The sequence below is a fragment of the Ranitomeya imitator genome, chromosome 9 (assembly GCF_032444005.1).
Source record: "Ranitomeya imitator isolate aRanImi1 chromosome 9, aRanImi1.pri, whole genome shotgun sequence".
NCBI lineage: Eukaryota > Metazoa > Chordata > Amphibia > Anura > Dendrobatidae > Ranitomeya > Ranitomeya imitator.
The window spans coordinates 145,306,188-145,334,121 of NC_091290.1; the positions used below are offsets into that span (position 1 = coordinate 145,306,188).

Sequence of the window (27,934 nt, forward strand, 5' to 3'; positions counted from 1 at the left end):
TCCGCCGCTGTAAAAAAAAATAGTCCCTAGCCTCACTTATGGCATTGCTGCATGAGAAATTTTCCCACGCAGCAATTGCCGTAAAGAGAGACTTTGAACTTTAGTAACCTCAGTGATACACTGCAGGAGCCATTGTCTCCTGTCAGTGTGTCACTGAGGGTCCTATAAAGCAGTGACATCACCCGATGTCACTGTTCTATAGGGGAGATCGTCGTGGGACACTCGTTATTAATTGGACTACAGCGGACATGTAGTATACGGTTTATTATTTTACGTTTTTTGCAGGTGCAGAAGTATGGTAAGTATGGTTAAATGAAGAATATTAAAATACTTTTTTCCAAATGTGTGCGTTTTATTAACCCTTTCTTATTATTGGATTTATAATGGATAGCCGTCTTATTGACGCCTCTCCGTTATTAACCCGGCTTAATGTCACCTTACAATAGCAAGGTGACATTAACCCCTTATTACCCCATATCCCACCGCTTAACGGGAGTGGGAAGAGAGGGGCTAAGTGCCGGAATTACAGATGCGCCATTTCTGGGGCGGCTGTGGACTGGTATTTGTAGCCGGGGGGAGGGCAATATCCCGCACGCCCCGCAGATCCCCGCACGGCCGGCAGAGACCCCCGCACGCCCCGCACAGACCCCCACACAGACACCCTGCACAGACCCCCACACGCCCCGCACGGCCAGCAGAGACCCCTGCACGCCTCGCACAGACCCTGGCACGGCCAGCAGAGACCCCACACGCCCCACAAAGACCCCCACACAGACCCCCGCATGCCCCGCACAGACCCCCGCACGCACCACACAGACCCTGGCACGGCCGGCAGAGACCCCCACATGCCCCGCACAGACCCCCACACTCCCCGCACAGACCCCAGCATGCCCCGCACAGACCCCCACACGCCCGGCAGAGACCCCCGCACAGACCCCCGCACGCCCCGTACAGACCCCCGCACAGACCCGTACAGACCCCCACACGGCCGACAGAGACCCCCGCACGCCCGGCAGAGACCCCCCACACAGCCGGCAGAGACCCCTGCACGCCCCGCACAGACCCCTGCACGCCCCGCACGGCCGGCAGAGACCCCCGCACACCCTGCACAGACCCCCGCACGCCCCGCACAGACCCCCACATGCCCCGCACGGCCGGCAGAGACCCCCACACGCCCCGCACAGACCCCGGCATGGCCGGCAGAGACCCCCGCACAGACCCCCACACGTCCCACATGGCCGGCAGAGACCCCCGCATGCCCCGCACAGACCCCCGCACGCCCTGCACAGACCCTTCGCACGGCTGGCAGAGACTTCCACATGCCCCGCACAGACCCCCACACGCCCCACACGGCCAGCAGAGACCCCCGCATGCCGCACAGAGACCCCGCACAGACCCCCGCACGGCCGGCAGAGACCCCCGCACGCCGCATAGAGACCTCCGCACGCCGCATAGAGACCCCTGCTCGCCGCAGAGACCCCGGCAGAGACCCCCACATGCCGCAGAGACCCCGCCCACCGCACAGATCACTGCACGCCCCGCACAGACCCCCGTATGGCGGGCAGAGACCCCCACACGGCCGGCAGAGACCCCCGCACACCGCATAGAGACCCCTGCCCACCGCAGAGACCCCCGCATGCCCCACACAGACCCCCACACGGCCAGGAGAGACCCCCGCACGCCGCACAGAGACCCCTGCCCGCCGCACAGACCCCTGCACGGCCGGCAGAGACCCCCGCCCGCCGCACAGACCCCCGCACAGTCACGGTCACGCACAGACACCGCCCGCACACACACCCAGTCTCCGCCCACGCACCGCCCACACTTCATTATACTGCATAATTGCACTATAGGAACTTCCGATTTCCGATATCGCAAAAATATCGGAACTCAGTATCGGAATTCCGATACAGCGATTATCGGCCGATACCCGATATTTGCAGTATCGGAATGCTCAACACTAGTTATGACCCACAGACTGCGGGTATTTCCTGTGCATAAATTGACCTGAATGCATTTTTTTTAAAAAAATCCTCAGCATGTCAATTTTTGTTATAATAAATGTCCCTTTCCTGTTCCTGTCTCACGAACCTGTGACAGAAGACCCCCCCTCACAACATTTGTGAGATTAAACCAATTTTTATTATGAGCACTGGTTATATCAAGCACTAGCACTTTATGCACGGTTTTGGCTGTCTGCAAGTCAATGGCTGGCTTTATCTTTTACAGTAAACAAAAGTTATAGTTTAATATGGTTTTTACCTTCCCTTGCTGAATTCTATTATACCTACTGGAATGTTTTATAGTTTTTGGTTGCAATTACCATACCCCTGCTGATCTTCTCAAGTACTAGGATGCCCCGACTCCGCCATGGAAACCCTTCTATGCCACTGAAAAATAGGTAGCAAAATCCACACGATCTGGTGCGGATCTACCGCTACGGTCATTCCTTTAAATACTTGTTGCAGATTTGCTACAGGCACAATCTATATATATAAGAGGCATCGTGATTACTCGCTAATCCCGTCCCCTGCGCAGTAGCTCCGCCTCCCACCACATCACCACACACAATCCCGCCCCCCAACCCATCACCACACACAATCTCGCCCCCCAACCCATCACCACAAACAATCTCGCCCCCCAACCCATCACCACACACAATCTCACCCCCCAACCCATCACCACACACAATCTTGCCCCCAACCCATCACCACACACAATCTCGCCCCCCCAACCCATCACCACACACAATCACGCCCCCCACCCCTTCACCACCCACAATACCGCCCCCCACCCCTTCACCACCCACAAAGCCGCCCCCCACCCCTTCACCACCCACAAACCCGCCCCCCCACCTCTTTGCCACCCACAAACCCACCCCCCACCCCTTCACCACCCACAAACCCACCCCTTCACCACCCACAAAAAAACTTCACCACCCACAAACCCACCCCATCACCAACCACAATCACGCCCCCCTACCCCATCACCACCCATAATCCCCCCACCCCATCGCCACCCATAATCCCGCCCCCCCATCACCACCCATAAAAGTCGCCAGGTCCATCTCACAGGCCGCAGGAAAATCCGGACAACGATGCAGTAGCTGATCGACAACAACAATATCGACAAAATCGTAGGATTGGTTATCAACAACGAACACCTGAGCAGATTGATAAGGACAGAGAGAGATATCACAAGGTTTATATTAGATAGCAATGAGCGTGCCGAGCGTTAGCTGGCTGGAAACAGCTAGTTATATAATATAATGTGTGTGATCCCTATTTAGGACTATGTGGGTCCCCATTTACATGGTTAATTGTTTATTTTTCTCATAATCTTCAAATAACAGCTCAAATATAAACCACACCACGAAAAATGACTAAAATTATTGCTGTCCACTTTACTTTTTTTTTTTTAAATAAAAGTCCAACCTGCCCCCCCAGTGCTGCCATTATAAGAACAGTTTCTCCTTACAGGCATTTTGCCATTAGCCAGGCGATAATGACCCCTTTGCTAGGCTAACCTTGGCACCTTATGTTTTAGTCCCCACAGAGACATTTCTGTAATTGAATTTATCAGCTATTATCAGAAATTATGAGTCTTGTTGCATGCTGGCATTAAAACTCTTTAACGTTCTTTCGAGCTCTGCAATCTGGAAAAGTATAATGTATAGAGGGGAGGTTTGGATCGGCACTGCAGGTTCAGTTGCCGTATAGAGAACACAAGATTGAGCCTCCTGGAATTACAGACATTTTTGCTCTACACTGGGGCTAATTGAGAAGTGCTGTAAAGTAAGCATATATGACATGGAAAATTAACCCTTCTGCAATAAAAAAGGAACATTTTTGCTTCTGCAACATTAAATCCAGCTCATCAGTCAGTAAGAAAAATGGTTACCATATCGCTTTGTTCCCATAGGCAAAGAGTGTGCCACACTGAGTAACTTGGGTCCAAAAGATGAAAGTATTCTGCAGGGGGACTCGCTGAAGCTTTACTGACCTAGTACTTATATTTATACAACAGTGGTGTATATGGTGCCTTAAAGCAAAACAAAAGGGGGTTGCTCATTATAGTGCCATGTCTTGCTTCCCTGGGCAGAAAGGGTACCTGTTTCCCACTATACACCCTACCATGAGCAGTGGACCCCTTGAAGAAAAGGAGTCCAGCACCAGTTCATCAATACAAAATAAAGAAATTGGTCACCTCTATCTGAAGACCTGTATATACATTAGGGTGCAGCTGACTAAACCTACCAATTTTTGCAGGATTTGCCAATCATATATTGTGTATGGGGAAGGCTACCGAAATTACATGATGTTGGGGGGAGAGAAGAACTCAGCGTTTTGTTTGAAATTGTCATATCCTTTTGTTCTCAAGTTAGGCAAGTCACCGCTGGAGTATACTGTACAGACCGACAGGCAAAACTCATGCTGTCCTGTCTTTATGTAGCACATATGTAGCATCAATGTGTAGGAGTACTGAGCAGTCTAGCTGTGAATCCAACTCATGGGTGAGATAACCACTTGCTAGAAAGCTGCTGCAGAATGTCTTTCTGCTTCCCTTCCTCTGATCCTTCCTCCCCTCTCCAAAGACTTCAATAGCTAGCTGTAAAGTGACACGTCAGTGAGTAGTCAGTATTGTTTTGACCAAGATGGATGTTGGCCTTTCTTCGTAGGGAATGAGGAGCTCAGGAAGCAGAAGAAATTTGGTGTCTCATAAGTGGAGAAAAAAAAGTATATTTCCCTGATAAAATATATTGCAAAATCTCTTACATTTTGTGAAGGATAGCATCAGAGAGATCAAGCAAAATCCCACCGCTGCCACCACATGTGACAAACCTGCACCTCGTCACCCCGCCTGATGTCAGTTTTACATCAGAAGGATCAGTGGTACAGTTTCCTCACTTGCAGGAATGTGATGTTTTGCAACCCCTGGTGACTCGCAAGGTCAGTGTCCACGGTTTTACACAGACACCCCCTATCCACACGGGCCTAGAGAAGTACGGGGGGAGGAGGTTGGCCCATGTGGCTGCTGACATGGCACCACACTCGCTCACAACCCCAACAAGCTGAGAGGCCCCTTTCACTAGCAACAGTGAAACACAGCAATGCCAGCCGGTAGGACTACCACCAGTTCCTCGTTAGATATAAGCATGGTCCGTTAACATGATTATATCAGGCTAGAAACCAGCCCCGGTAGCATGGAAAGTTCAGCCAAGAGCCCACATGTGTGGATTGAGATAAAAGAGCAGCCCAAGGTTAAATTATATATTTAATAGCCTTAAGAGCACACTAAATAAAACACTATATATAATGGTTATACATATACAATGGTCTGATATGCAAATACAATAGTGGTAGGAAAAAGTATGCAGAATATGAGTCAGTTACCTGTCAGATGAAAGGCCTGGCTTGTGGGGGGAGGGGCTGCCATATGGGAGGCTGGTGATCCCCTCTTTTCCTTGACTTCTCCCCTTGCGATATCCCCAGAGAAAAAGCAATAGGCCGTGCTTTGCATAAGCATTTAAATCCTTGGGTTCACTCCCCTCCTGCCCCCTGGGCTGGACCTAAGTTCCCTCCTCTTGCATCTAACAGCTAAAAACTCCAAAACCTAAGATGAGTCGTAACTCCTTAATGGACAGTCCTAGGCTGGCAGTTTTAACGCCATTGGATCCGGATGTGCCCCTGCTATATGTTGAGACTAAACACAGCTTTGCTACATGGCTCCTACTAGCCATTTTACATTCTCCCCACCCTGGGATGCAAGAACGGATCAAGACCCTGGAAGCCATTCGGTCCATGCCAGAGATCTCAAAAAAGTAACCGGTGTGTGGCAAGGATGTAAGATAAGTCCATATTCTCCTTATAAAATCCTAGCTGTCTGAACAAAGCAGTTACACTGCATAGGCTGCTCAGGAGGTCTTCCTGTAGGAGTTTGGACACTAGCTAAGCTGGTGGGGGGGTGAATTTCTTCTTTGAAGATGAGAAGGCTGAGCCACCTGCTGAGTCAGGTGTCCTATTACAGCTACACCTGTTAAAGGAGAAGTCCTTTCAAAGACCAGAAAAGAGTCAGTATACCTTCAAAAGATTGGTAAAATAAAAAGAAATTTTGTTAGATCAACATATACAAAATACTAAAAAAGGCCATGCCTAATAGCACTGCCATATCAGGAACATTTTCCATACAAGTACATCAGTTAAGGTTAGCAGAATGAGCTCAAAGCAGAAAAGGAGGCAGAGCCTGGGTAAATGAGATGTAACAAGAAAAGTAGCAGTTGAGTACGGTGAGAATACCAGAAAAAATATATCTCAATAGATGAAAGAGATGACAAGTGTCACTCTTAACATCAATTAAATGCATCAATTTTGTAACTTCACCCCCCAAAGAAGGTCATTCTGAAACGTGGTTTGGCGCATCAGGATGGACATCGTGGGGCATGGGTAAGGCACCTTAGCTTTTACTTGATATTTGGTCTGCAGTCACCTGGCATGCACCTGCTGATCTCATATGGTTGCACATGGAAATGCATAATGCAATTAATAAATTTATCATAACTTAATCTATCTTTTGAAGGTATACTGACTCTTATCTGGTCTTTGATAGGATATCTATAGTACTAAGTCGTCTTTGTTTACTATGAAATTTATTGTCCTGAAATCCTTTTTTCTATTATATGTGGAAGAAGGATTGTAGTATGATATGACACAGTTGGATTGATCGGCATGACTTAAATCCCCCCATATTCTTCACACATTTATTTGTACTAATATTAAATTAAATATTAATATTAAACTTATTTGTTTGTGCAAAGATTGTTGATGCAACAGTGACAAAATTAAGGGCTCCATAACAGAAACAAAACCTCCCTATGTACTATGTGTGCCTCAAATCTGTACAGAAGGAAAATGACATTATTATATTTCTTTTGTATTTTTTTTTTAGCATGAATTGACTGGAAATCAGCAACTACTGATTGAAAGCTCTTTGGTCAGCAACATATAGTGCAGCCTGAATGAGAAGTCTTCCTCAAAACTCCTTCCTGCAACAATACAAGCTTTCCCTACAGATAAGATCCAAATAAAGAGAGTCGGAATGGAAAACATTTATTTTATGGAAGAATGAAATGATCCTGCAATCTGCTGTCTGCGATACATATGGCCGAAAGAGGGAAAATGGATAACGGAGAATCTTTAGAAATAATCACTAAAGCTCCATATAAAGACACCCGGAAAAAATTATCTGTAACTTAATATTCTTGTGATATGGACAGATCATGTACAGCTGTTCACTGTATGTAGATACACATCTTTACGATGAAAAAAACACCATCTGTCCATTTGTCTGCCCCGAGAAAAACGCTGTCTCCTCTGTGTTTCTCCCTTACAGATAGGAAATCTTTTAGTTATAAATGTATTTGCTTGAGGAACGAAGAAAAATATAGGTGCCACTACATAGTAACAATAAAAGCCTTCGCTTTGTCTTTATGAAGCGACGGCGATTACTTTGGGTGAAAGTGGCCGCTCTCGTCTGCACGGCAGACAGGCCGTATTTCACTGCTTGAATCCAAAAAAAACACATTGCTAAATAAAATATTAATATTGCCATTATTTTGTCAAACACGGTTTGAGCAATGTGGATCTACATGTGATTGGACGCGGCACAAACTGATCATTACTTTCAAACAAATACCTTGTAAATCTCTGCAGCCTGACAAATATGTGGATAAAACAGCCAGGAACATTGTGTATTTAATAACACGAGCATTACCCTTTTGTGATTTCTGCAAAGAAATGACCACCTACTTCAAAAGCAGCTTGGCATATTTTTATTTGCAGTCACCATCAGGGCACACGCTATAATCCACGGCAAAATGGACATTCCACAGTATCTGTTTAGGTTTTGTTTGTTTTTTTACATTGCCCTGCATTAAAATGGTATTCCCTTCTGAAAACAATGGTATATCAATAGGATATGTCATTACTTTATGATCATTGAGGGTCCGACCTCTGGGACCCCATCGATTTTGAAAACAGTTTTTTTTTCCTGAGCGATGGTGCTCTTGGTTGCCCAGCTGTGCAAAAACTGCAGCAAAGCCTCACTTGATTGGAACTGCTGCACTTTCCTTCCACGGTGGATGGCCCAAGCGCCGATTATACACATATAGAGATTTCTTTTTTCTTATAATCAGGACTCCTGAACAGGACAGAAGAATCTCTGCATCTTCATAATACAGGGATGGCGTGCGCCACCGTAAAGTTGGAGGGTAAAGCACCCCATATAAGCGTATAGATACTATTATACAGCTATCTATAATTCACTAGATTGTGGCCCGATTCGAACGCATCGGGTATTCTAGAATATGCATGTCCCTGTAGTATATGGACAATGATGATTCCAGAATTCGCGGCAGACTGTGCCCGTTGCTGATTGGTCGAGGCAACCTTTATGACATCATCGTCGCCATGGCAACCATTATGACATCATCGTCGCTGTGCCCGTTGCTGATTGGTCGAGGCCTGGCGGCCTCAACCAATCAGAGACGCAGGATGTCTACGTCCTTTATGACATCATCGACGCTGTGCCCGTTGCTGATTGGTCAAGGCCTGGCGGCCTCGACCAATCAGCGACAGGCACAGCGACGATGATGTCATAAAGGACGTAGACATGCCGCGTCTGATCAGCAACGGGCACAGTATTGACGTAGATGTCATAATGGTTGCCATGGCGACGATGATGTCATAAAGGTTGACTCGACCAATCAGCAACGGGCACAGCCTGCCGCGAATTTTGGAATCATCATTGTCCATATACTACGGGGACATGCATATTCTAGAATACCCGATGCGTTAGAATCGGGCCACAATCTAGAGGCGCCTCTAGATTGTGGCCCGATTCTAACGCATCGGGTATTCTAGAATATGCATGTCCCAGTAGTATATGGACAATGATGATTCCAGAATTCGCGGCAGATTGTGCCCGTCGCTGATTGGTCGAGGCGACCTTTATGACATCATCGTCGCCATGGCAACCATTATGACATCATCGTCGTTGTGCCCGTTGCTGATTGGTCGAGGCCTGGCGGCCTCGACCAATCAGAGACGCGGGATTTCTACGTTGATGCTGTGCCGGTCTCTGATTGGTCGAGGCCTGGCGGCCTCGACCAATCAGAGAGCCGGGATTTCCAGGACAGACAGACAGACAGAAAGACAGACAGACAGACGGAAAAACCCTTAGGCAATTATATATATAGATGTGTGAGACTTAAGGATGTCATTTTCAGACAGAACAATCCTAACAAGCGATAATTAGGTAGACCTACATCTAACTCCACCAATGGTTGATCAACCGTCTCATATTTTGCATCTCTGGAACCACAAAGGTCTTCAGCCTACGCACTGTATGTACCCACTTGTATCAAGGATAACAAGGTCACTCTCAGTAAGCAATTAATGCAATTTTGCTATTAAGACCATAGGAGGCTGATAAAGCTTCAATGTGACATTTTATACCATGGGTGCAAAGATTTCAGCCCATAGGAAGCATAGTTTGACAATAGACAGGTTGATCTGTGCTCAATTATAGGCTCTTCATGGGTCAGTTCATAGACAGGTCCATCTAGTTCAACTGAGAGATAGGAAGAGATAAAGGGAATAAGGTAGAAATACGACCATAATGCATGATCCAGTCTCTCTCTTGATCCTTCATGCAATCAAATAGTGTGGCAATGTCTACAAAAGGCTAGGACTTTTCCTTGCACATGACCTAACAAGGTGATAGGCAATTACATGTCATCTAATTCTGCCACTGACCGCGAGAAAACATGAGTAATTTGTTTTCAGCCTCTATATTATTGAGCATTAGCAGCCTTACCAATGTTTCCTTCTGCTATAACATCAGTACAGTTTCTTCAACCACCGATGTCATTGTATAACTTTGACATAATGAACCAGAAACCAGGGTAAGGGGTAAGGTAAATATTTTCCCACAGGAGCATTGCGGCTTAAAAGTCTCCTCACCTAGGCATGTTTGACATGTCACTCTCCGCAAGGAGAAACAATATCCCTTAGATCCCAGTCAAACGCCTCTTACACAGCCAAACCACATCTCACACTTTGCACTGACAAGGGGCAGTACCCCGAAACACCGTGTCTGCAAATTGAGATTCTAGTTTTGGCTTTTATCCTAAAGGTACCTTCACACTGAGCAACTTTACAATGAGAACGACAACGATCCGTGATGTTGCAGCGTCCTGGATAGCGATCTCGTTGTGTTTGACACGCAGCAGCGATCAGGATCCCGCTGTGACATCGCTGGTCGTAGCTAGAAGTCCGGAACTTTATTTGGTCGTCAGGTCGGCGTGATTCGTCATGTTTGACAGCAAAAGCAACAATGCCAGCAATATTTTTACATGGAGCGAACAACCAGCGAGAACGATAAATACTTCACTGGATCGCTCCTGCATTGTTCTGCTGTTGCCGTGTTTGATGTCACCTAGCGACCTAAACAGCGACGCTGCAGCGATCGGCTCGTTGTCTATATCGCTGCAGCGTCGCTTAGTGTAACGGTACCTTAAATCATGAGACAAGGCTCGTTAAAAGGTCAACATGACTTCTAGGATTGCTACTTCCTATAGGTGGCACTAGAGTTCTAGTCCTCTTCCTCTCTGAAGAGACAATTTGCATATTTCCTAGATGCATAAAATTATGAAACATTTCAGAAGTCACTTCACAAAGACCATGTGAACTAAGTATCAACGGTAAGAGACTACCTATTATCTAAAGTTTGACATTAAGCAGGCCTCAATAACTTAACTATACATTCAGGGCATTTAAGACAGATTTTTGTAACCTCACATTGGTATAAGTAATCACAAGACATATCCTAAATGAATGTATTGCATTGTGCCATGTGACATATCCTGACACTCAGGCAAGCTTTACATATTTCTAAGCAGATTAGATTTGCAAGAGGATATTCTGAAACTTTGTCAAAAAGCATGCCACACTTGGCTCACTCAATTCTTCAAACTTTGCCAAACATTTGAAGGACTCTTTCACTTCATAAATCAGCTGGCAGTTTAGATTATCCTGGCAGCACCTTTAAGGAACAAATCAAGATCATAGGAAAGGAAGGAGATCACATTGAAACTTTGACTGGATACAGGTGTTTACATTTACAGATGAGCCACAAATGACTGGATCTTTGACAGCTGTTGATGCTATCAGCGGTGTGCAGCTATTATTGGCTGCGGTCACAGGGGCTCATAGACCCTTTCCCTTAGCAAAGACTCCACAGCTGATAACATTTGGCTGAACTTTCAGATCATAACCTCCCTTCTGACTTCATGCCGTCAAACTGGCTAAACCGATGAAAAGAAGAGACACAGAGGGAAGACAAGTGAGCGATTATTGAGTAGGCTGCTTTCACATCCATTAAGAGGTAGACCAGTGGATTGAACGGATGTTTAGGTTGACAAGAAACTAATCAGTTTGTGGGTCTTTCTCTATTTACTAAACCTTGAAAATAAAGTATATAAGATTGTGACAACATCGGGCAATTTATTGTATTATTGACTTACACCATTGTAAGGGTGGTGAGGATGATGTTCCATCCTTTAACATCTCCTAGTGGTTAAATGTATGAGAATGTATTTTACATGAGTTACAGCTGTTTTGCATTGTAGTTAATAGTTATCTCCCTGGGGCTGCAGTATAGCCTAGACAGGGTTAACTATGACGGCCAGAACAGATTGGGGAAGAGAACAGAGGGTTAGTGTCAAGATCAAGAAGTAAAGTTAGTCAGTTGAAGAAAGCATAGTGAAGATTGCAGAGGTCAAATTGAGTGGGTTGCTAGAGCTAACAAGAGCCTGTTACTTGGGGCAGTGTATTGCTATACGACCATTCTGTGCAAATCAGTTTGTTGGCCCTGGAACTTCGAGATGGATGTCAGGGCCTTTGAGCATGCTAAGCCTACAGTGCTGGAAAGAAAGATGGACTCGGACTCTCAGAGGTTGAAGGTAATGAAATCCGAGTGCACTTAATTGAGAAGAATTCCTAGTGCTAGAGGAGTTAGCAGGAGGGACACTCTACCCAAACCGAGTATTAGGGCTGAAGTTATGTCCAGTGCATTCCCATTTAGTTTGCTATCTCTCATCACTTTCTTCTTGACCCTCTACAAACTGTTTTCCGCTCTTTACACTCTACTGAAATTGCCCTCACTAAACTTTTACACTGATCTACTAACGGCTAAAGGTACCGTCACACTAAGCGACGCTGCAGCGATACCGACAACGATGTCGATCGCTGTAGCGTCGCTGGAGAGCTGTCACACAGACAGCTCTCCAGCGACTAACGATCCCGAAGTCCCCTGGTAATCAGGGTAAACATCGTGTTACTAAGCGCGGCCCTGCGCTTAGTAACCCGATGTTTACCCTGGTTACCAGTGAAGACATCGCTGAATCGGCGTCAGACACGCCGATTCAGCGATGTCTGCAGGGAGTCCAGCGACAAAATAAAGTTCTGGACTTTCTGCGCCGACCAACGATGGCACAGCAGGATCCTGATCGCTGCTGCCTGTCAAACTCAACGATATTGCTAGCCAGGACGCTGCAACGTCACGGATCGCTAGCGATATCGTTCAGTGTGACGGTAGCTTAAATCTAATTGTCACTAATCCTGGCTTATTTTCCTCAACACAGTAGATTATCAGTTCTTCACAATGCTCTGCTCCATCGGCCTCCAGGACACCGTTCTCTCCTGGTTCTCCTCCTACCTCTCTGACTACTCCTTCGCTGTATCTTTTGCTGGCTCCTCCGCTCCTTTTCCACTTACTGTTGGGGTTCCTTAAGGATCAGTCCTAGGTCCCCTCCTCTTCTCCTTGCATACTGCCCCTATTGGACATCCTAGGCCCCCTCCTCTTCTCCTTGCATACTGCCCCTATTGGACAATCAGTAGATTTGGTTTCCAGTACCATCTCTATGCTGATGACACCTAATTATACACCTTTACTCCTGACATCATGCCTGCATTATTACAAAACACAAGTGATTGTCTTACCACTGTCTCCAACATCATGTCCTCCCGCTATCTGAAACTGAATCTGTCAAAAACTAAACTTGCATTTCCTCCCTCCACTAACCTACCTATGCCCGACATTGCCATTTCCGTGTGTGGTTCTACCATTACTCCCCAGCAATATGCCCACTGTATTGGGGCCATATTGATTCAGATCTTTCACTCACCCCCCACATCCAGTTACTAGCTCACTCTTGTCATCTACACAAAAACATTTCTAGAATTTGACCTTTTCTTACTTTCGACTCTGCAAAAACTCTTACTGTATATCTTAATTCTCATCTGAACTATTGTAACTTTCTACTAATCGGTCTTCCTCTTATTAAACTCTCCGCTCTCCAATGCGTCTTGAATGAAGCAGCCAGTATCATATTCCTCATCAACCGTTACACCGATGCCTCTACCTTGTGCCAGTCATTGCACTGGTTACCCAACCACTCTAGAGTTTAATATAAACTTATCACTCTAACCCACAAAGCGCTCCACGGTTCAGCACCACCCTACATCTCCTCCCTTGTCTCAGTCTACCACCCTTCCCGTGCTCCCTGTACTGCTAAAGACTAGAGTTAAGTGAATTTGTTTGGGTTCCCTCTAATTTGGTAAGCTATAGCCCTTACCGAATAAGCTGCAGTGGGAACCTGGCTTCCTTGATCGTGCCGGCTGATCAGCTGTTCAGCACCGCAGCTGCATGTGTCACGGCTGTGTCACAGTCACAGCACATGCATGGGGAGTTTGTTTGTTGGGCTCTCTATGTTAGATAATTGCTGGATAAACAATCATTCAACTGATCACCTGACTACCTTATACACATAAATGGGTTGAGTATGACACTGCCAGAATCTTTTGATGGTGGCTTTATTCTGGGAGAAGGAAAGGATCGTAAATTGAAGTTCAATAAGCCCAGTCTATCAAGAGAGTGTCAGAAGGTCCAAATACACATTTGATGGCCATTCATGGAAAAATTGGTGAGTTAGGTTGACCTTTAATGTGCATTTGGGTCTTTAGTCTATAATACTGGAATTGATTACCTCCATTTATATGAGCATAAGTCTATGTCGTGTCAGAAGATAATGTTTGTTGACTTCTCCTTGAACTATACTACTACTAGCCTTATGAGAAAATATTACTTTTACACTGATGCATGTTTTATTTAAGTTTTTGTGATTTATATTCTTGTGCTTCTTTTATAAATTATGACTTTGAAAGTGCACAGGGGGAAAAAATGTCCCCTTCTCAACATAAGATGGAGAACAAATAAATTAGCTAACAAAATGCTTGTTTATCCATCTCTGAAAAGTTTCTTTGCTCATTAATCTTAATCAACCCCCAGAATATTCAGAGTTTCTTTCGTCATTGCCTGGGGCTACTCAATGCAAGAACTCATGACAGACAAATCTTAATTTTATTTGAATTCTCCGTTAGAGTTGATAGATGCACAGTAAAGACTGATTTACAAATATCTTATTTAGAAGCTCGGGGTATAGGAAAGCTATTAATGTAAGTACAGAGTATTATAGCACTGTAGTCTGTTAGTGGAGAAGTCTTAAATGGGAGTTACAAGTATGATACCAAGTAAAAGGGGCAAATATAGATGGAGACTTTCAACAAATATATATATATATATATTTTTTTTTTTTCACTGCACGTGAAAATGCTGGTAGGGGAAGATTGACAATATATACCTTTCTGTCCATCAGTTTTGCTTTCCTACTCATAATGATAAATAAAACACTTAAATCCAGCCACAGGGTAAAATCTCATAGGGAAATAGAGAATAGGTACATCCAGTCAACTTATCGTAGACTTTATAAAATAAATTGACATCTTCCTGTAATGCTTATACCAATATAGAGGCCAATAAAATATTACTTACGGTAAGTTAAGATCGTAATAAGAAACAGATAAAGGTAGTTCTACTTCTAAAGACAGGTAATAGATGGTTGCACATCCAATTGGAAGAGTGTTTCCAGTGGGGTACCACAAGGTTCTGTCCTGGCCCCAATGTTGTTCAACATTTTTATAAATGATCTCGATAAGGGAACTGAAGGTAAACTAATCAATAATAGGGGGAATAGCTAACACTACAGGTGACAAAGGATTCAGAAGGATCTAGATAAGCTTGAGCAATAAGCAGCGACTAAGGTCTCTTTCACACTTCCGTCTTTTAGCTCCCGTCGAAATCAGTCGATTTTTGAAAAAACAGGATCCAGCAAATTTTTCTGCTGGATCCTGTTTTTTTCCCATAGACTTGTATTAGCGACGGATGGCCATCCGTTTCATCCGTCCTGCACTGGAGCCGTCGGAAAATCGCTGTCCGTCGGGCGGAGAAAACGTTCAGAGGAATGTTTTTTCTGCACTTCGGAAAATCGCTCAGTGACGGGTCCTGCGTTGCCTGTCGTTGCCTATAATGGAAGCCTATGGGTGCAGGATCCGTCACTGACTGTCAAAAGCAGAAATCCAGCGATGGGTTCCGTCTTTTGAAACTGACCATGTGTGGAAGAATTTCCAGTCAGGGAAATTCTCTCTTGCTTGCTCTCTCTCTCTTTTTACTATTAATTCTGCCCATGCAGCATCAATAGTAACAAGATATAATGTTAAAAATAAAAAAATTGCCATATTCTCACCTTCCGGCGTCCCGCGCAGCTTTACCGATGCTCGCGATGCTCCCGGCAGCTAGTGTTCCCATGGATGCATTGCGAAATAACCTGATGATGTTGCGGTCTCACGAGACCACACGTCATCAGAAACCATTGCACGCAAGGCGTTACTGGGAACGCCAGCTGCCGGGAGCATCGGTAACGCTGCGCGGGACGTCGGAAGGTGAGAATATTGCAATTTTTTATTTTTTTTCATTATTTTTAACCTGGGTTTTGTTGTGTATACGTTTTCGCAGCGGAAAACCGCTGTGAAGACGCATACACAACAGGTGCACATAGCCTCAACGGGTCCGTCAGAAAAACGGGCCCAGTGCACCCAGTGTGAAAGAAGCCTAATAGAATGGTATTTGGCAGCGAGAAATGCAAAATTCTACCTCTGGTCAAGAAAAACAAAAATTACATCTACAGAATGTAAGGAATAGAACTAAGCAACGGCACGTGTGAAAAAGATGGGAATACTAATGGATCACAGACTCACATGAGTCAACAATGTGATGCAGCAGCAAAAAAGACAAACAGTTCTAGGATGTATTAAGGGAAACGTAGAGTCTAGATCACATTAAGTAATTATCCCCCTCTACTCCTCCTTGGTCAGGCCTCATCTGGAATACTGTGTACAGGTCTGGGCACCACGTTTAAAAAAAAAAAAACATTGAAAAACTGAAGCAAGTTCAGAGAAGAGCTACTGGGATGGTGAGCGGACTGCAAAGTATGTCCTATGAGGAAGGGTTAAAAGATCTGGGAATGTTTAGCTTGCAAAAAAGAACGCTAAGAGGAGACTTAATAGGTGTCTACAAATATCTGAAGGGCTGTCACAGTGTAGAGGGATCATCATTATTCTCATTTGCACATGGAAACATGAGAAGCAATGGAATGTAACTGAAAGGGAGAATATACAGATTAGATATTACAAAAAAAACATTTTGACAGTGAGGGTGTTGAAAGAGTGGAACAGGCTGCCACGAGAGGTGGTGAGTTCTCCTTCAATGGAAGTCTTCACACAGAGGCTGGACAGACATCTGTCTGACATGGTTTAGTGAATCTTACATTGAGCAGGTGGTTGACATGATGACCCTGGAGGTCCCTTCCAACTCTAACATTTTAGGATTCTATGAGGCTGGAAGTAGAATTTCCTGTACACATTACCTTGTGGATATCACTAGGTTAGAACGCCCATAATCTGTACAGATATATCACCCCATGCAACATTACGTATCTGTAACATTTAAACAAGTAAAGCTGCTAATCTACTATATAATTGTCTAAGGGTCACTTCCATCTTCCTGTCTGTCTTTCTGTCTGTCTTTCTGTCTGTCCTTCTGTCTGTCACAGATATTCATTGGTCGCGGCCTCAGTCTGTCAAGGAAATCAAAGTCGCTGATTGGTCGCGGCAAAACAGCCACGACCAGTGACGGGCACAGTCCAGAAGAAAATGGCCGCTTCTTACTCGCCGCAGTCACTACCCGGCGCCCGCATACTCCCCTCCGGCCACCGCTAACACAGGGTTAATGCCGGCGGTAACGGACCGCGTTATGCAGCGGGTAACGCACTCCGTTACCGCCGGTATTAACCCTGTGTGTCCCCAACCTTTTACTATTGATGCTGCCTATGCGGCATCAATAGTAAAAAAAAGTCATTTTAAAAATAATTAAAAAAACCTGCTATACTCACCCTCCGTTGTCCACTGAGCCGCGCGCGGCCTCCGCCATCTTCCATTCCCTTAGATGCATTGCGAAATTACTCAGAATACTTAGCGGTCTCGCGATTATAAATTATTTCAAGTTATTTTCTCTGATAAAGCCCCCTACAAACTGTTTGGTTCCCATTGAGAACCTGTGGACAATGCTCAAAAAGCAGGTTGCCATCAGTCTCGATTAGGCCCAGAAGCCGATATCTGGCTGCTGGGGCGGAAAGCGAAAGTCTTGAAAAGTAAGGGTCACTATCAATATCTTGACATAAACTTGATGTATTTGTCAATAAAAATGTTAAAACTTGTAAATTTACTTCAGTAACCATTGAAACATCTCACTAAAAGATTGAAAAATACTGAAGCAGCACAATGTGAAACCCAAAATATGTCTGTCTCAAACATTTTTGGTAACAACTACACAAGGGGTCCAGGGAACAACGACCAGTGAACCAGGGTCAATGGAGGACAAGGACCATTGATTTACATTCTGAAAGAAGGCTATTGCAACTCAAATTGCTGAAAAAAAAAATGACCTTTGATTAAAAAGATGTCAGAAAACACAGGAATCAAAGCTTTCAGAGCAGCCACAGACCTATCCGTGTTAACGCTCATCCAATGCAGAGAGTGTGGACAATGGACATGTTAACATCAGAACTAGATGGTAATATTAGGGGCTTGGTCTGATGAATTACATTTTCATGTAGAGAATCTGGAAAGCTAGCACTCAATCAATATAGTTCACGGTGCCAGTGAACGGGACACTAAATCCCACAAGTCATGGAGTCAAAGTAATCACTGCACTCGTATAATTTCAAGTTGCATATATCAAAAGTTTATTTATCAGTAGACAAATGCTTGGCGAATTTAACGTTTCGGCCAGCCCGTGGCCTTGCTCACAAAATCGCCCAATGGAAATCTGTTGTTTAAAGTAAGGATACCGTATGGCTGATGAGTCAGATAGGAGGACCCAAATGTGTAACCAAACTGATATGGTATAAACGCTTGCCCGTGCACTACAGCTGTAATTCCAGCCGGAGGGTAAACAATTGCTGTCGTATATATACACTCAGGAGTACAGATCAGGCTGTGTAAATCATGTGCCTTCTGGACTATCCCAGGAAAAGCCAGGGAAGATAGTGCTGTCTCACATACGGAATAAGGGGCCCAGGTTAGGTGGTATAATCCCTGTATGGGGATCTAAGTCCTTAGATCTTTCAGGGACCTCCTTCCCCCTATCTATTGGTCTTTGCTTGAGTTTAACCTAGGATCGTCGGTGGGTCTATTCACAAGGAATGGGTCACCCGCTCCATCGTAGGGTATCAGCCTAGCCTCAGTGCAAGGTCAGTTTTACCCCCTTCTTCTAGTTCTGTTTTGCAGTTCCGTAACAGTTTGTCCAGCCAAGCATATAAAGAAAACGAAAAAAAACTCCCAGATTCCTTCAATATGTGCAGCATCCAAGAACTTGCTCAACGCTTGCAAGGGTTAACTTTAGAAGTAGCCGACCTGCAACAGCACGTGAGTAATTACTCTGGAGCACGCTCTGAAGAACCTAAGGTAGGATTACCTGAGTTTTTTTTCTGGTAAATGACAGGAATTTTTTACGTTTCAAAATGCATGTTTACTATATTTTCAGCTTAGAACCAGATCCTCAGGGAGTGAATTATAGCGTGTGGGGAAACAAAGTGAACCCCAAATCTGGGCATTTTCATAACATCCTGATGATCCTTGTTTGATGTCAGTAGAAACATTTTTTACTGTTATGGGGTTGTTATATGATGATCCTGATCGGGTCACATCAGCTGAGGCAGAGCTCAGATGGCTTATACAGGGTTCTGTTGATGCTGAGAAGTATTGCACCCAGAGCTCAAGAGTCAGTTTTTGCAGGTTTGAGTGAAAGAGTTAAAGATTTGCTAATTGCATATCCTACACCTGATACTTTGGAAACTGCTATGCAGTTAGCTATCCGTGTGGATAGAAGATTGAGAGGCAGACAGAATGAAGAGTAGGCTCTTAAAATGCTGAACCCAGTCTCTCAGGATAGCCCCGTCAACTGCGGGGAACCGATGCAACTTGGGACGATGTCCTCTCGTTCCCAGGAGAGGGAGAAGAGGTTTTCTGAAGGGCTATACTTGTATTATGGTAAGGTAAAAAAGGTCAGTAGGAATAACACTCTAGTTTGTATTGTATTTTTACGGTCTGAAGGAGCTTTTTTTCTGGTAATGCCACATATCATGGTCATTCCATTGATTTTCAGGTAATGGTGGATTGTGGTTCTGCACTTAATTTGATTGATCAACAATTCCTAGACAAATATAAGTTTGATTCTGAACCATTGTCATCTCCTATTCCTGTTGTGGCTATTGATAACACTCCTCTGGAACATGGGTGTATTTCGCGAAAGGTTACCCCGGGTTCCCACTTATTGTGAATATGGAACATTTGGAGTCTATAGACTTGTTTGTCCTTGCTAAATTACCTTGCCCAGTCATCCTTGGTTTACCCTGGTTAAAAATGCACAATCCTTTGCTGGACTGGTCGTCTAATACTATAAGGTCCTGGGGTCAGGGGTGTTATGGTAATTGTTACAATGTTCACATTGCTGGTGTTGTGAAGAAGGAGCTACCTGAAGCCATTCAGGATTTCTGGAGGGTATTTTCGGAGGTTGAGTCGCAAGCTCTACCACCCCATAGAGATTACGACTGCGCTATTGAGTTCGTCCCAGGTGCCACACTTCCTAAGAGTCGTTTATTTAATCTGACGATTCCCGAGAGGGAGGCCATAAAGAAATACCTACAGACTACTTTAGCTGCAGGTCATATAAGACCCTCTAAGTCCCCTGTGGCTGTAGAATTCTTTTTCAAAAAGAAGGATTGGGGCCTTAGGCCGTGTCTGGATTTTCGAGAGATTAATAAGATCACTGTGCGCAATCCTTACCCATTGCTGCTGATTCCGGATTTATTTAACTAACTAACTAACCGGAGCGAAGTGGTTCTCTACGATTGACCTTCATGGAAAACAGCCTTTAATACACCGGAAGGTCATTTTGAGTGTCTGGTGATGCTTTTTGGCCTTACTAATGCACCTGCGTTTTTTCAAAATTTCATTAATGACATTCTGAGGTTGTTGATCGGTAGGAGTGTTATTGTTTATTCGGATGATATTTTGATCTATTCACCTGATCTGGAGTCGCATTGGTAGAGAGTCCGCGAAGTTCTACAGATTTTGAGCGAAAACTCACTCTCTGCTAAACTGGAGATGAGCGAGTTTGAGGTACAGAAAATGATTTTTTGGGGGTACCTTGTCTCCAGTGATGGGTTTGAGATGGACTCGCTGAAGGTTCAGGCAGTGCTGGAGTGGCCTAGGTTTGAATGTTTTAAGTCGGTACAGAGATTTTTAGGGTTTGCTAATTATTACAGAGAATTCATAAATAATTTTTCTGTGATCGCTAAACCTATAACTGATCTCACCAAGAAGGGTTCTAATACTGTCCAATGGTCCTCTGAGGCTGTTAAGGCTTTTGAGCATCTCAAGGAGAGGTTTAGCTCTGCTCCTGTTTTGATCCAGACAAATGACACCAAGCCATTTCTGGTAGAGGTTGTTGCCTCTTCAGTAGGGGTGGGGGCAGTTCTGTCCCAAGAGGGAGAGGATCAGGTGCATCCCTGTGCTTTCTTTTCTAAAAATTTTTCGGAGACTGAGCTCAACTATGATGTTGGGAACAGAGAGTTGCTGGCTATTAAACTCTCGTTTGAGCATTGGCGACATTTTTGGAGGGGGCTAGACATCCGATTCAGGTTTTTACTGATCATAAGAATCTGGTATATCTGGATGCTGCTAAACATTTGAATTTCCGTCAAGCTAGGTGGGCACTGTTATTTGCCAGGTTTCATTTCTCCGTAACATATATCCCTGGGACAAAGAATATTAAAGCGGATGCTTTGTCTTGTAGTTTCTCTCCAGCAGTTAATACTGAGAAGGAGGAATGTATTTTGCAGAAAGGGGTGGTGGTGGCAGCATTGGGTTCTGAGTTGGAGAGTAGCATCCTGGAGGCCCAGAATATTGCACCGACTAACACTCCCTATGGTAAATTATTTGTGCCTAGAGCCTTGCGGAGGGCTTTGTTTGCTGAATGTCATGAGTCTCGGTTGGTGGGTCATCCAGGGATTTCGGAAACTAGAAAGTCGATTGGTTGAAGTTTCTGGTGGCCAGGGTGGCAGAAATCATCAGGGTGGGTGCGTCAGTGTACTGTGTGCGCTAGGTCGAAGGCCTCACATGCCCCTGCTGCAGGGTTGCTGTGCCCTTTGGAGGTTCCTAGTTCGCCATGGTCACATCTTGCTATGGATTTTATCACCGATCTGAGGGTCGCTGAGGGTTTTTCTGTCACCTGGGTTGTTATGGACCGGTTCAGTAAGATGTATCATCTGGTCCCATTCAATAAATTACCCTGCGCCAAGACTCTAGCTAAGGCATTTGTGTAAGAGATTGTCAGGCTCCATGGGGTTCCCACCGACATTGTCTCCGATAGAGGACCACAGTTTGTGGCTCGCTTTTGGCGTGCTTTTTGTGACATTAACGGTTCATTTGTCATTTTCGTCAGGTTATCAGGTTAGGATGTTTTGTAGCAGACAATCAGGAGACGTGGTCGGAATATCTACCACTAGCTGAGTTTGCGATGCCGACTGTTTCTCCAGTTGATGAGGACGGCGAGTTTGAGATTTCACGCATTTTAGATTACAGGTGGCACAGAGGAAGGTTGCAGTATCTCGTGTCCTGGAAGGGTCTCGGTCCCTAGGATAATTCCTGGGTGAAAGTTAAGGACATCTCGGCCTCAAGGCTGATTAAGGCTTTTCACAGGAGATTTCCGAATAAGGCTTGGCCAAGAGGATCCGGAGGATCCTCGTAAAAGGGGAGGTACTGTTAGAATCTGTTTTGTTTTTTGACCATCCGCCATCTTGTTGTGGTTTTCCGGCTGCTGGTCTTTTTCCCCTGGTGCTGGGTTGTCTTAGGTCAGGTGATTGTATCACCCTTTATTACCCAGCAACTGCCTGACATTCCTTGCTGGACAACAGTGTTAATCCGCTAGAGTTCTGGCTAGGTGCTTTGAAAGCTTTCTGTGTTTGTTATTGTGCAGTTCTGGGATCTCTGGTTCTGCTATCCTTAGTTTCTGTTTTCAGTTGGTTTCTGCAGCCGTCTCTGTGTTTTCTATTAGGAGGTGACCTGTTTTTATACCCAGTCCTTAGATCTTTCATGGACCTCCTTCTCCCTATCTATAGGTCTTCGCTTGAGTTTAACCTAGGATCGTCGGTGGGTCTATTCACAAGGAATGGGTCGCCCACTCCATCATAGGGTATCAGCCTAGTCTCAGTGCAGGGTCAGTTTTCCCTTCTTCTAGCTCTGTGTTACAGTTCTGTAACAGACACAATACATGGCTCTACTGTTGGCTAATCCTTATAAGTGGAAATAGGCAAGAGAATTAAAATTATGCGTGATTCCAGTTTGCCGAAACCAATTCTCGGAATAGATTAATATAGCCCCACTTAATGGCAGGGGAAACAATTTGGTCATTTTGGTTTGTTCAGTAACTCTCCAAAAAGCAGGGTCCTGCAGAACAGTTCCTCTACCTTATATATTTCCCCGTAAGCTCATTAAGTAGATCTCTCTTCACAGAATACGTGGTAATTAACTGCAGTTATGTCAGCAATTTTTTGAAAAATTTCCAGGGTGCGCAGAAACTCATGCTCTCCCTATGAAATACACATCGACTGCAGTGACTCTGCCATGCATTACAATGTGTGTGTCTTACTCTTTAACCAAGCCGCTAATCACGCAAATTATTGCAACTAATTACATCTGAAGGTCTAATTAATTCTTTCAGTACCACATCATTTAGTACGCATTCACAACACAGCACCTGTTTTGAAAATCCTCGCAGTTAATTTGTTTATAAACAAACACTATTTGCATAAAATGTATAATGAATGGTTTAACGGATAGTACAATGCCAGGGCTTTGTCTTAGCAGATTTGAGGTCATCAAAGGCCACGTTAAATTAATTTTAAACCTCGCAAATTAATGTAAATAGAATGTGTGAGTTCCTCATTAATAAAGAAAACATCCCTACCATGTAAGCTAATGTGTTAATTAATATCCCACCAATGAGCTTGTGTTTTGGGAGCCAATAGGACGGAATACTTAACTGTGATCTAAAATTACAAAATAAGAGCTTGTTGGAAAAAAGACAAAAATTGTGGATCTTGATACACGGGGAAAGAAAATTAATTGAAATTTCAACATGAGAATTTTAATGAATTGCGATGGGAATAATGAAGAATATTAACCAAAATATATTAGTATTTATAGGGGAATCAAAATTTAAGTCGGAAAGGAGTAATGTCAGTATTTCCTGTCCACAGGAGAGGGGATAATTTACTAATCACTGGGGGTCTGAATAATGGGACCCCCATCAATTCCAAGAATGATGCTCTGTCTACTAAGAAATGTGGAGGCTGTCCTGAGTACAGCAAAGGTGCCCACGATTATCTACTCTCCATTCATTGACTATTGGAAATATCGCAATATGTATTCAGCCCTCTTAGGGAGACTAAGATAATCTTCAATTGTGAGAATATCTCTTTAATATGCTTCACTGATCAATGTTACCTACATATACTAAAAACAACTTTCCAGATGTATGAGCTGGTAATGCCCCTCCTGTACTATAGTAGGGGCAGGGGTAACTATATAGACATTTCATAAGCAGACGCATGAATTTGAGCCATTCAGTTATTCAAATTGGATTCTGATTTTGCCTCTTAGGGACAAATTTCAGAATTGGCTTAGATGTTTCACGCTTGGCTTCACACTTCGTGACCAGTGTTCAGACAATAGTTTTTGGAATGGCCACAGTCTCCTGATTCAAACTAACAGCCTCATATTCTTGTTGTCAAGCTGTTTGTTCAAGTCAGGAGACCCACAGCTTTTCTGGAAGTCAGATATAAGGCTTAAGGGAAATGCGGATGTATGAAACCAATACATAGACTAATATCGGCCCATCCCGTTGATATTACCAATTTTATTTATATGGCGCCAACAAATTCTGCAGGACTTTACAATTGATATTGGTGGGATCTGCCAACACTAATGTTTATGCGGTCTCCTGACTTACCCCAACACACGATGTCAAGGAGAGAAGGACCTGGCATATCCAATTTCGGACGGCTGAACTTTTTGTTCTCTGGTGGCGTTTTTCTTATAGAAAGTTCTAACCTAAGCTAAGTGCTTTTGTGTGTGGGGGAGTTGGGAAGGATAGCGGTGGGCTAAATTATTCTTTTGACCGATCGTTATCTATTTTGTATGGGGGTGGGAGTTTTAGTCATATAACAGTTTATTACAAACATAAATAACATTAACACCAAGTGCAACCAAGTTACAATCTATTCATGTCTGTATTACAACGTCAGTAATGGGATAAAGCAAAAAACTTTGGCTTTCTGGAGTCTGGGAAAGCAAGGTGACAATCCGTGTAGGAGCTGCATTGGTGGCCGTAAGAGCCAATAAATATCTTTCTTAGAAACAGAAATATCTAAGACAACTTGAATCAAATCTTACCACTGTACATCATGTAAAAGAAACTCTCGTGTTTGTAACTGTGTAAAAAAATAAAATGTTTCTATGAACAGCAATGAGTGTCTAAAACAATATTGCACCTAAGTGTGTAAGATAATGCCCCCAAAGGACTAGAGGTTTTACATCTTTTTCATCACTTTTTTTATCTATAGAGAATAATAGCAGTCTTTTAGATAATGGGAGGGGGGCGAGATGTCTAACTGCTGATTTTGGAGCAATTCCTTAACAATACCTAAGGCAGCACCTACTGTAAATTAGGACACCTTTGGTGATGAAAAGTACAATTGGATTATTATCAGCAGCCTTTTCCTACATTAATAGTACAATTTCTGGAGACTTCTCTTTATCCCACCTTTGTCCTAAAAACACTGCTGAGGATGGGGGGTTGTGTTCATATTGAATTTTTGCACTCGCTCCCTCTCCATTCATCAGACTCACATACGCATGGGAAATTTGCATGTGTTAAAATTGGTCTCACTAATTTTCTCTTTCCATCCAACAAACGAGTGTCATGCAAAGGCAGTTATATCACAGGCTGATTCATCAACGTCAGATTTGATGTGAGAACGGATAATTAATTATGTGTATTACCATGCAAATTTTTCTCACCTATTTCTGCCTGGTTTGATGACAATGAAAAGGCCACAAATGAGCTATAGTCTCGGTCTTATCAGAGAGGAGGCTCCAGGAAAGGCATGGAAACAATATGTACTATAAGTCCACATATATATATATATATATATATATATATATATATATATATATATATTTCAGATGGATTTTTTGCAGTGGGGTGGAGATCGCTGCACAAAAATGTTTGACATATTTTTCTTTTTTACATTTATCAAATTATATTTATATGAACTAGAATTGACCGTCCGGCCTGCAATCACATGTGAACATAATCCTACTGAAGGTCAACACCTGTTGTAATTTTTTGTCTGTTTTGCACGAAGATGATTTGTACCGGAGACAAAACAAAAACAGAATGAAATTCATCAGTTTCATATCTGCAATGGATTAGCCTTGTCATTAAAACAGTATTTTTTGCAGAAACAGGTAAACTAATATTGAGCGTTCAGCAGACGAAAGCAGACTGACAGTAGATAAAAGATAAATAGTGAATTGCTATTTCATGGTGAGCTGGGCATCTATTGCTCTAAAATCCCGATACAAATGAACATACATAAAATAAAGTGAGAGACACAGGATAAACCACAGGATCAAAATAGTAGAAACTCCAAACAATACATAGCACAACCAGGGAAAACTCAAACATAAGAGACCCAAAGGAGTATATAACAAATATTTATTAATTACAAAATACCAGCGCAGAATAAACACTACCAAGCAGGTAAAAGACAAATACAGGTGGTCCGCATAAAATACAATAGCCCGATCCCTGACCATATACTGAGAAAAAAGAGGAGAACAATTGCACTATATTGAAAAAATAACAAAAGCAACCAAAATTGGTATAACTGTGCAAATAACAAATGTAAACTCTAAAGTGCAAATGCTAGCTAAAGTGCTGTAGTAATATGGGTGCTGCACTAATTAAGCCACCAAGGCCCCACTCAAATACCTATGCTGAGAGCACGCCAATCCCTAATAGTATGCAAAGTGCAAGGAGTGCCAGGATAGGGAGAAATAGGATAAAGTGCACACTATCTATAAGGTCAGGGGATACCAGGAATTATGGATGAGTACGTAAGAGGGAAAAATACCTACATGCGGAGAACCATCTGAAGTCCTAGCCTGCCGCCTCAAAGCGCGTTTCGCCGGTCTTCGTCAGGAGGCGTGGCTTAGGTACTGCTTCCAGAACTATAAATAGTTAGGGCTAACCAATGAGCGTGGGAGTCACAAGGAAAGGGAAGTACAGGGAGTTACGTAGGCAAATAAGCGGCGCATGCGCCGGAACATCGGCAACCCTCAGGGCTCTTCCCGCGGCGTCCATGGAACGCACGCAATCCACCATCGCTAAGCGACGGTGAACACGTGCGGGCCAGAAGGACGCGTCCGGAAGTCACGGATGCCGTGGTCCCGCGCATGCGCACCAGCCGACACAATGCCCTGGCGAGACCGTAAGAGGGATAGGGATTACGATGGACTGAAGACCCTGCCGTAAGCAAAACTACATACCTAACATGTCCTAATTAGAGCAAAAAAGGGCCCACACTATATTATTCTAACATACTAATATATGAACCTACCTATTCCATAAAAGAGACAATTTGTGCTAACATCCAGCTGTGAAAAAAACTATATATGACTAGGCTAACCTAATAGAATAGTGCACAATCACCACAATATAATTGCAGTAACAATAATATAAATACATACATACAGTTAGGGCCAGAAATATTTGGACAGTGACACAATTTTCGCGAGTTGGGCTCTGCATGCCACCACATTGGATTTGAAATGAAACCTCTACAACAGAATTCAAGTGCAGATTGTAACGTTTAATTTGAAGGGTTGAACAAAAATATCTGATAGAAAATGTAGGAATTGTACACATTTCTTTACAAACACTCCACATTTTAGGAGGTCAAAAGTAATTGGACAAATAAACATAACCCAAACAAAATATTTTTATTTTCAATATTTTGTTGCAAATCCTTTGGAGGCAATCACTGCCTTAAGTCTAGAACCCATGGACATCACCAAACGCTGGGTTTCCTCCTTCTTAATGCTTTGCCAGGCCTTTACAGCCGCAGCCTTCAGGTCTTGCTTGTTTGTGGGTCTTTCCGTCTTAAGTCTGGATTTGAGCAAGTGAAATGCATGCTCAATTGGGTTTAGATCTGGAGATTGACTTGGCCATTGCAGAATGTTCCACTTTTTGGCACTCATGAACTCCTGGGTAGCTTTGGCTGTATGCTTGGGGT

At 43.9% G+C, this 27,934-nt stretch overlaps 1 long non-coding RNA gene across 1 annotated transcript in view; it reads left to right on the forward strand.

Moving 5' to 3' along the window:
- The window catches only part of LOC138649158 (uncharacterized), a 494,230-nt gene extending 486,240 nt beyond the window's left edge, over positions 1 to 7,990 (forward strand). The window contains exon 6 of the long non-coding RNA XR_011315253.1: positions 6,946 to 7,990. This is a non-coding gene — a long non-coding RNA (uncharacterized lncRNA). The remainder of the gene's footprint in view (positions 1 to 6,945) is intronic.
- Positions 7,991 to 27,934: the final 19,944 nt, after the last annotated feature.